Source organism: Arachis stenosperma, chromosome 5, assembly GCF_014773155.1.
Source record: "Arachis stenosperma cultivar V10309 chromosome 5, arast.V10309.gnm1.PFL2, whole genome shotgun sequence".
NCBI classification, from domain to species: Eukaryota; Viridiplantae; Streptophyta; class Magnoliopsida; order Fabales; family Fabaceae; genus Arachis; species Arachis stenosperma.
In genome coordinates this window covers 56,208,032-56,218,717 of record NC_080381.1, presented here as the reverse complement: position 1 = coordinate 56,218,717, position 10,686 = coordinate 56,208,032, and the positions used below count along the sequence as shown (strand labels likewise).

Below are 10,686 nucleotides of genomic sequence, written 5' to 3'. Positions count from 1 at the left end.
TATAGGATCTTCAAGAAGAAAAACTAGCCGCCATCACTAAGGTGGACCCGTTCTTTAATTTCCTTGTTCTTATTTTTCTATTTTTCAATTTTTATGCTTTATGTTTTGTCTATGTTTGTGTCTTTATTACATGATCATTAGTGTCTAGTGTCTATGTCTTAAAGCTATGAATGTCCTATGAATCCTTCACCTTTCTTAAATGAAAAATGTTTTTAATTGCAAAAGAACAAGAAGTACATGAATTTCGAATTCTATCTTGAAATTAGTTTAATTATTTTGATGTGGTGGCCATACTTTTTGTTTTTTGAATGAATGCTTGAACAGTGCATATTTTTTATAGTAAAGTTTATGACTGTTAAAATTGTTGGCTCTTGAAAGAATAATAAAAAAAGAGAAATGTTATTGATAATATGAAAAATCATAAAACTGATTCTTGAAGCAAGAAAAAGCAAGCAGGAAAAGCCAATAGCTCTTTAAACCAAAAGGCAAGAGCAAAAAGCCAGTAACCCTTTAAATTAAAAGGCAAGGGTAAAGAGGATCCAAGGCTTTGAACATCAGTGGATAGGAGGGCCCAAAGGAATTAAATCTTGGCCTAAGTGGCTAAATCAAGCTGTCCCTAACCATGTGCTTGTGTCATGAAGGTCCAAGTGAAAAGCTTGAGATTGAGTGGTTAAAGTCGTGATCCAAAGCAAAAGAGTATGCTTAAGAACTCTGGACACCTCTAACTGGGGACTCTAGCAAAGCTGAGTCACAATCTGAAAAGGTTCACCCAGTTATGTGTTTGTGGCATTTATGTATCCGGTGGTAATATTGGAAAACAAGATGCTTAGGGTCACGGCCAAGACTCATAAGTAGTTGTGTTCAATAATCAACATACTGAACTAGGAGAATCAATAACACTATCTTAATTCTGAGTTCCTATAGATGCCAATCATTCTGAATTTCAAAGGATAAAGTGAGATGCCAAAACTGTTCAGAAATAAAAAGCTACAAGTCCCGCTCAACTAATTAGAACTAAGCTTCATTGATATTTTGGGATTTATTGTATATTCTCTTCTTTTTATCCTATTTTGTTTTCAGTTTCTTGGGGACAAGCAACAATTTAAGTTTGGTGTTGCGATGGGCGGATAATTTATACGCTTTTTGGCATTATTTTTATGTAGTTTTTAGTATGTTTTAGTTACTTTTTAGTATATTTTTATTAGTTTTTATGCAAAATTCACATTTCTGGACTTTACTATGAGTTTGTCTATTTTTCTGTAATTTCAGGTATTTTCTGGCTGAAATTGAGGGACCTGAGGAAAAATCTGATTCAGAGGCTGAGAAAGGACTGCAGATGCTGTTGGATTCTGACCTCCCTTCACTCGAAGTAGATTTTTCCGTCTTATCTATCTTTTAATTATCAATACCTCATAACCATTTGAATCCGCCTGACTGAGATTTACAAGATGACCATAGCTTGCTTCAAGCCAACAATCTCTGTGGGATCGACCCTTACTCACGTAAGATATTACTTGGATGACCCAGTGCACTTGCTGGTTAGTTGTGCGGAGTTGTGAAAAGTGTGATCACAATTTCGTGCACCATAAGCCATGAAACTTAGGTATCAAGTTGATTAGTGCGGTCTTCAGTTCAAAATCTGCAGCCAGATTTGGGTGACGCACTTGATACGGTTGCAGTGTAAAGTCTGGAGCTCTAGCTTCCTGGAGAGTGATCCTCCTGGGCTCCGCCATGTTACCTGCACGTGAATCAACCGAATCAATAATAGAGGAGCTGGTTTCCTCCTCAAATGGCGCTTCAGATTTGCTCTCAGATAAGATTGGTGAGTTGGTTGTAACCACTTCACCACCCTCAGAGGCTAGCCTGCGCCGAGCTCGCCTAATACGTGAAAGAGTTCTTTCAATTTCAGGATCAAATGTGTTTAAGCTTGGATCAGGCAGTGAACGCGTCATTCAATGAAAGAAACATATAACTCATAGTAATAGAATAAAATAAAATAGAATGCAAATAAATAAATTTCAACCAATAAATTAGCACACTGTTGCAACTCCCCGGCAACGGCGCCAAAAATTGACGTGGCAAAAATTGGCCAATTAAGAATGTATAGAGAAAACAGCGTTGCAAGTACAATTCTTAACCGACAAAAATCTGCTTATCAATTTAGAAAAGATTTGTCATAAAATTAAGAACAAAATACTGGGAGTAGAAATTCCAGGTCGTCTCCCAACGAGTTGACAAAAGAGTGCAACTTATTGGTAAGAGATTTTCCAAGAAATTTTTGAGTTTGAGAAACAAAAAAATAAATAATAGTGAATTTAAGCAACAGAAATTAACGAGAGAATTTATATAATTCAAATAAAATCCTAGACCGGGAGGAGATTAATTGGAAGTTCTATCCTTGTTGAATTTTCCCAAGTGTAATAAATAAAGGTTGTTGTTCTACTTGGTTATCCCTTATATAATAATGGAAAGTCAAGTAACTAACCAACTAACCCTATCGCTCGCGTCCTAATCCTTAGGATAGGATTAGAGTCAGAGACTAGAGAGTCAGCCAACAATTCCCAATTAAGATTAACACTTGAGTATTCCAATTCAAGGTTCTCCTCTTAATCAACTCCCAATCAAGTTAGGAAACTACTCCATTAACATGAATATAACTTTCACAGAATTAAGAAGGAAATAAAAGGAAGACATGATAAACAATAACTAAAAATTAATTAAAAGTAAAAATGGTTCTTTGCATTAATAAATCCCAAAATCATAAACATACTTATCTAAACAGGGTTAATGGGTAGTAAAAGAGTGAAGGAATTGGGAAACAAACTAGAATAACGAAGCTTCAACGAAGGTAATGACTCTTCTCAATATCCAAAGCAAAAGCAATAAAATTCTAAAAACTATGAATGTGAAGAAAACCTAGAGGAAGTAGTAGAATTCTCTCTAAGATTCAAAAAAAAACTAAAATTATGCGTACTGAGAATGTGTTGAGTCTCTGCTTGTCCCTTGGCTCTAATCTGTGTTTTTGGGCCGAAAACTGGGTCCAAACTCGGCCTAAAATCGCCCCCAGCATTTTCTGCAATTTCTGCAGGTCGCGCATGTCACGCGTACGCGTCGAGCACACATACGCGTCGCTGGTCATTCTCGCAAGTCACGCGTACGCGTCAGGTACGCACACGCATCGTTGTGCAAACTCGCTTTCCGCGCGCACGCGTCAAGTACGCGTACGCATCGTTCTTCGCCGTTCAGCTCCTTAGTTTCTTGTGTTCCTTCCATTTTTGCAAACTTCCTCTCCACCCTCTAAGCCATTCCTACCCTATAAAGCCTGAAAATACTTAACGCACAGATCACGGCATCGAATGGTACAAGAAAAATTAAAAATATTAAATTTAGATGTCTAGGAAGCAAGTTTTCAACCATGGAATAAAATTGGGAAGGAATTATAAATTCATGCAAATCATATGAATAAGTGAGTAAAGAGTTGATAAAAAAAACCACCCAAATTAGCACAAGATAAACCATAAAATAGTGGTTTATCAGCGATGGTAGCACCCAACCCATCGGCGTCGTCTCCCTCCTTCCATCTCCTCTTTTTCTTGTTCTCTGATTTCCCCCTTCGAGCTCCCCTTGCTTAGATTCTCCCATTTCTTTTCTGCCCCTTTCTAAACGTATATGCGTTTATGTTTTGTGAAATTAGGTTAGGTTTAAGTTTTAATTTGGGAATGTTAGAGTTAAGGGGGTTAGGGTTAGGGTTAGATAAAATTAGGATATATTGTATTAATTTAAAATTTAATTTAATCTCTTAAAATTATTTTAAAAATATTATTTAATTATCAATTAGTTAATTAGCTTTTAATTAAATATTTTAATTTAAAATTAGTGATAATATAATTTATTTTCGTTGTTTATAAAATTAAAGTATTAAATTCTAAAATCTCAGTTATTTTAACTAAATCATATAAAATTTTTATTCTTTTAAAACTACTAAAATTTATTATTTGAATATAAAAAATTACTCAATAATTATAAAATTAAAAAAAAATTTTAGTTTAACTATCAAAACTTTGTTTAATTAATTTTAATAAAATAGTTTATAAAAATAATAAAATAAGAGTAGTATAGTAATTGAAAATTAATTCTAATTTAATAATAATTATATAAAAATATTATTTAATTATTTTTAAATAAATAGCCTAATTTTAAGAATTAGAGATAATTAAATTAGTTATTCCTGAAATATCATTTTATTATTAATTTACAAATTATTTTCAAATAAACAATAATTAAGATAAAATTAGAGATAATCAAATTAATTTTTTTATTCATAAAACTTAAAGTATTGATTTTAAAAATCTCAAATATTGAAATCAAATCATATAAAATTGTTATATTTTTTAATTACTAAAATTTTAAATTATAAATAAGAAAATACCACGTTTAATATAAAAATTTCTAAAAATTTATTTTGAATAAATATAATAAATATTAAATGACTTATTATTTAATTTTTAAAATAATTTTAAACTCAAAGTATCATTAATTTGAGTTAAATATTCTTAGTAAAATAAATTTTTGAATATAAAATCTTAAATAAATACAATAAATCATAAATAACTCATTATGTTAATTTTCAAAAATTCACAGGCTTACATTTAATATGTTGAAATAAATTTTTTTATTAATTACAAAAAACTGTTGAATTTTGTGACAAATAAATAACTTGTTACAAAAATAGTGCATTTAGTGACAAATTATTTTTTTGTTACAAAATATCTAGAACTTTTGAAACAAATAGATATTTTGTTACAAAATATTTTGAATTTTTGCAACAATATGATCTTTTGTTGTTACAAAATATTGAAATATTGAAAGCCAACATAATTTGTAACAAAAAAATTACATTGTTACAAAATATTGAAATGTTTTGTAACAAATTTTTTTGTTGTTACAAAATATTCTTATTTTGTAACAATAACTAATTATTGTTACAAAAAAAAAAAAACATAATTTGTAACAATTTTAAATTTGATACAAATTTTTTGTTACAAATGCTCCATTTTCTTGTAGTGCTAGAAGACCACCTTTTATGGTTTCTATTTAGTACTTTAAGCTTTGTAATATGAGTATCGACATTTTAGGATTGCTGATGAGCGGATAATTTATACGCTTTTTGGCATTGTTTTTAGGTAGTTTTTAGTAGGATCTAGCTACTTTTAGGGATGTTTTTATTAGTTTTTATGCAAAATTTACATTTCTGGACTTTACTATGAGTTTGTGTATTTTTCTGTGATTTCAGGTATTTTCTAGCTGAAATTGAGGGACCTAAGCAAAAATCTGATAGAAGGCTGACAAAGGACTGCTGATGCTGTTGGATTCTGACCTCCCTGCACTCGAAATGGATTTTCTGGAGCTACAGAATTCTAAATGGTGCGTTTTCAACTGCGTTGGAAAGAAGACATCCAGGGCTTTCTAGCAATATATAATAATCCATACTTTGTTCGAGTTTAGATGACACAAACTGGCGTTCAACGCCAGTTCCATGCTGCATTCTAGAGTAAAACGCCAGAAACATGTCACAAACCAGAGTTAAACACCAAACAGACGTTACAACTTGGTGTTTAACTCCAAGAGAAGCCTCTACATGTGTAAAACTCAAGCTCAGCCCAAGCACACACCAAAGTGGGCCTCGGAAGTGGATTTTTACACTTAGACTTATTTCTGTAAACCCTAGTAGCTAGTTTAGTATAAATAGAACTTTTTACTATTGTATTGAGTGTGTCTGAGACCATTTTGTCTTTTGACCACGTCTTGGTTATTCTGGTTCTTTCTCTGGGGCCGAAGCCAATGAACACCATTATCACTTATGTATTTTCAACTGTGGAGTTTCTACACACTATGGATTAAGGTGTGGAGCTCTGCTGTACCTCGAGAATTAATGCAATTATTATTGTTCTTCTATTCAATTTAAGCTTATTCTTATTCTAAGATATTCGATGCACTTCAACCTGATGGATATGATGATCCGTGACACTCATCATCATCCGTCCTTATGAACGCGTGCCTGACAACCACTCCCGTTCTACCTTAGATCGAGCGTGTATCTCTTGGATTCTTTAATCAGAATCTTCGTGGTATAAGCTAGAATTATTGGCGGCCATTCTTGAGAATCCGAAAAGTCTAAATCTTGTCTGTGGTATTCCAAGTAGGATTCAGGGATTGAATGACTGTGACGAGCTTCAAACTCGCGATTGTTGGGTGTAGTGACAGACGCAAAAGAATCAATGGATTCTATTCCGACATGATCGAGAACCGATAGATGATTAGTCGTGCTGTGACAAGAGCATTTGGACCATTTTCACTGAGAGGATGGGAAGTAGCCATTGACAACGGTGACGCCCTACATACAGCTTGCCATGGAAAGGAGTAAGAATGATTGGATGAAAGCAGTAGGAAAGCAGAGATTCAGAAGGAACACAGCATCTTCATGCACTTATCTGAAATTCCCACCAATGAATTACATAAGTATCTCTATCTTTATTTTATGCTTTATTTATCTTTATATTCGACCCAGTGCACTTGCTGGTTAGTTGTGCAAAGTTGTGACAAAGTGTGATTCACGTTTGAGAGCTCCAAGTCTTTGGCGCCATTGTTGATGATTACAATTTACGTGCACCAAGTTTTTGGCACCGTTGCCGGGGATTGTTCGAGTTTGGACAACTGACGGTTCATCTTGTTGTTCAAATTAGGTAATTTTCTTTTCAAAAAGTTTTCAAAAATATTTCAAAAATTTTTTATTGTGTTTTCGTTTTTCAAAAAAAATAATTTTCGAAAAATCCAAAAAAAATACAAAAAAAATTTATAAAATCATAAAAATAAAAAATATTTTGTATTTCTTGTTTGAGTCTAGAGTCAATTTATAAGTTTGGTGTCAATTGCATGTTTTAAAAATTTGTGCATTTTTTGAAAATTTCATGCATAGTATTCTTCATGATCTTTAAGTTGTTCTTGGTAAGTCTTCTTGTTTGATCTTCATATTTTCTTGTTTTGTGTCTTTTGTTGTTTTTCATATGCATTCTTGCATTCATAGTGTCTAAGCATGAAAAATTTCTAAGTTTGGTGTCTTGCATGTTTTTCTTTTCTTAAAAATTTTTCAAAAATGAGTCTTGATGTTCATCTTGATCTTCAAAGTGTTCTTGGTGTTCATCTTGACATTCAAAGTGTTCTTGCATGCATTATGTGTTTTGATAATAATTTTTCATGTCTTGTGTCAATCTTGCTGTTTACAAAAAAAGAGAGAGAAAAACACAAATATGACATCTTTTCTTCTTTTTTCTCTCTCATCATTAAAAATTCAAAAATAAAAAATATATCTTTTCCTTATTTTACTCATAATTTTCAAAATCTTTGGGTTGACTTAGTAAAAAAATTTTAAAATAAGTTGTTTCTTGTTAGTCAAGTCAAGATTTCAATTTTTTTAAAAAATCCTATCTTTTTAAAATCTTTTTCAAAAATCAAATCTTTTTCATTTTGCTTATTATTTTTTGAAATTTTTTTTATGACTTTCAAAATCTTTTTCTTATCTTTATTTCATAATTTTCAAAAACTTTACTAACAATTAATGTGATTGATTCAAAAATTTGAAGTTTGTTACTTTCTTGTTAAGAAAAGTTCAATCTTTAAATTCTAGAATCATATCTTTTAGTTTCTTGTTAGTCAAGTAATCAAATTTTAATTTTAAAAATCAAATCTTTTTCAAAAATCTTTTTAATCATATCTTTTTCAAATCATATCTTTTTCAAAATCAAATTCAAAAATCTTTTCTAACTTCTTATCCTTTCAAAATTGATTTTCAAATCTTTTTCAACTAACTAATTGACTTTTGTTTGTTTCTTATCTTTTTCAAAACTATCTAACTACTTTTCTCTCTCTAATTTTCGAAAATTCCTCACTCTTTTTCAAAATTCTTTTAATTAACTAATTGTTTCTAATTTTAATTTTAACTTTATTTCTTCTCTTAATTTTCGAAAATCACTAACCATTTTTCAAAACAATTTTCAAAAATTCTTCCTTCTTATCTCTTTCTATTTATTTATTCATTTACTAACACTTCTCTTCATCTCAAAATTCGAACCCTCTCTTCTCTTCTGTGTTCGAATTTTTCTCTTCTTCATTTCTTCTACTCACATAAAGGAATCTCTATACTGTGACATAGAGGATTCCTCTTCTTTCTTTGTTTTCTTCTGTTCCATATGAGCAAGAACAAGGAAAAAGGCATTCTTGTTGAAGCTAATCCTGAACCTAAAAGAACCTTGAAGAGGAAGCTAAGAGCAGCTAAAGTACAGTACTCTGAAGAGGACCCAACTGAAATTTTTGAACAGGAAAAGGAGATGGCAGCCGAAAATAATAACAACAATAATGCAAGGAAGATGCTTGGTGACTTTACTGCACCAAATTCCAAATTTCATGGAAGAAGCATCTCAATCCCTACCATTGGAGCAAACAATTTTGAGCTAAAGCCTCAATTAGTTTCTCTAATGCAACAGAATTGTAATTTTCATGGACTTCCATCAGAAGATCCTTTTCAGTTCTTAACTAAATTCTTGTAGATCTATGATACTGTTAAGACCAATGGGGTTGATCTCGAGGTCTACAGGCTTATGCTTTTCCCTTTTGCTGTAAGAGACAAAAAGAGAGTATGGTTGGACTCTCAACCTAAATATAGCCTGAACTCTTGGGATAAGCTGGTCACGGCCTTCTTGGCCAAGTTCTTTCCTCCCTAAAAGCTGAGTAAGATTAGAGTGGATGTTCAAACCTTTAAGCAAAAAGATGGTGAATCCTTCTATGAAGCTGGGGAAAGATACAAGCAGTTGACCAAAAAGTGTCCTTCTGACATGCTTTCAGAATGGACCATCCTGGATATATTCTATGATGGTCTGACTGAATTGTCTAAGATGTCATTGGACCATTCTGCAGGTGGATCTATTCACCTGAAGAAAACGCCTGCAGAAGCTCAGGAACTCATTGACATGGTTGCTAATAACCAATTCATGTAAACCTCTGAGAGGAATCCTGTGAGTAATGGGACGCCTCAGAAGAGGAGAGTTCTTGAAATTGATGCTCTGAATGCCATATTGGCTCAGAACAAAATGTTGACTCAGTAAGTCAACATGATTTCTCAGAGTCTGAATGGATGGTAAAATGCATCCAACAGTACTAAAGAGGCATCTTCTGGGCATCTTCTGAAGAAGAAGCTTATGATCCTGAGAACCCTGCAATGGCAGAGGTGAATTAATGGGTGAACCCTATGGGAACACCTATAATTCCTCATGGAGAAACCATCCAAATTTCTCATGGAAAGATCAACAAAGGTCCCAACAAGGCTTTAATAATGTTGGAAGAAACAGACTTAGCAATAGCAAGCCTTTTCCATCATCTTCTCAGCAACAGACAGAGAATTCTGAGCAGAGCCCCTCTAACTTAGCAAACATAGTCTTTGATCTATCTAAGGCCACTTTAAGTTTCATGAGTGAAACAAGGTCCTCCATTAGAAATTTAGAGGCACAAGTGGGCCAGCTGAGTAAGAAAATCACTGAAACCCCTCCTACTACTCTCCCAAGCAATACAGAAGATAATCCAAAAAGAGAGTGCAAGGCCATTGACATAATCACAATGGCCGAATCCAAAGAGGAAGAGAAGGACGTGAATCCCAGTGAGGAAGACCTCCTGGGATGTCCTCTGAACAAAAAGGAGTTCCAAACTGAGGAACCTAAGGAATCTGAGGCTCACCTAGAGACCATAGAGATTCCATTGAACCTCCTTTTACCATTCATGAGCTCTGAGAACTATTCTTCCTCTGAAGAGAATGAAGATGTAAATGAAGAGTAAGTTGCTCAATATCTAGGAGCCATCATGAAGCTGAATGCCAAGTTGTTTGGCAATGAGACTTGGGAAGGTGAACCTCCCTTGCTCATTAGTGAACTAGATACATGGGTTCAGCAAACCCTACCTCAAAAGAAATAAGATCCTGGTAAATTCTTGATATCCTGTACCATAGGCACCATGACCTTTAAGAAGGCTCTGTGTGACCTGGGGTCAGGTATAAATCTTATGCCACTCTCTGTAATGGAGAAGCTGGGGATCTTTGAGGTATAAGTTGCAAGAATCTCATTAGAGATGGCAGACAAGTCAATAAAACAAGCTTATGGATTGGTAGAGGACGTGTTGGTAAAGGTTAAAGGCCTTTACATCCCTGCTGATTTCATAATCTTAGACACTGGAAAGGATGAGAATGAATCCATCATTCTTGGAAGACCCTTCCTAGCCACAACAGGAGCTGTGATTGATGTTGACAGAGGAGAGTTAGTCCTTCAATTGAATGGGGACTACCTTGTGTTTAAAGCTCAATGTTATCCTTCTGTAAACATGGAAAAGAAGCACGATAAGCTTCTCTCAATACAGAGTCAAACAAAGCTCCCACAATCAAACATTAAGTTTGGTGTTGGGAGGCCACAACCAAACTCTAAGTTTGGAGTTGAACCCCCACATTCAAACTCTAAGTTTGGTGTTGGGAGGTCCCCACAGGATCTGTGGACCCCACAGGATCACCTCAGGATCTGTGGATCCCACAGGATCCCCACCTACCTTCTCTCTTCTTCACACAATTAAATAACACTCTTCCCCAAACACCCT

General features: G+C 33.6%; 1 non-coding gene across 1 annotated transcript; it reads right to left on the bottom strand.

The window, feature by feature from the left end:
• Nucleotides 1–8,786: 8,786 nt before the first annotated feature.
• LOC130984395 (small nucleolar RNA R71) lies at nt 8,787–8,893 on the bottom strand. The gene has a single exon (XR_009088333.1). It is a non-coding gene; the product is annotated as a small nucleolar RNA R71 (small nucleolar RNA).
• Nucleotides 8,894–10,686: the final 1,793 nt, after the last annotated feature.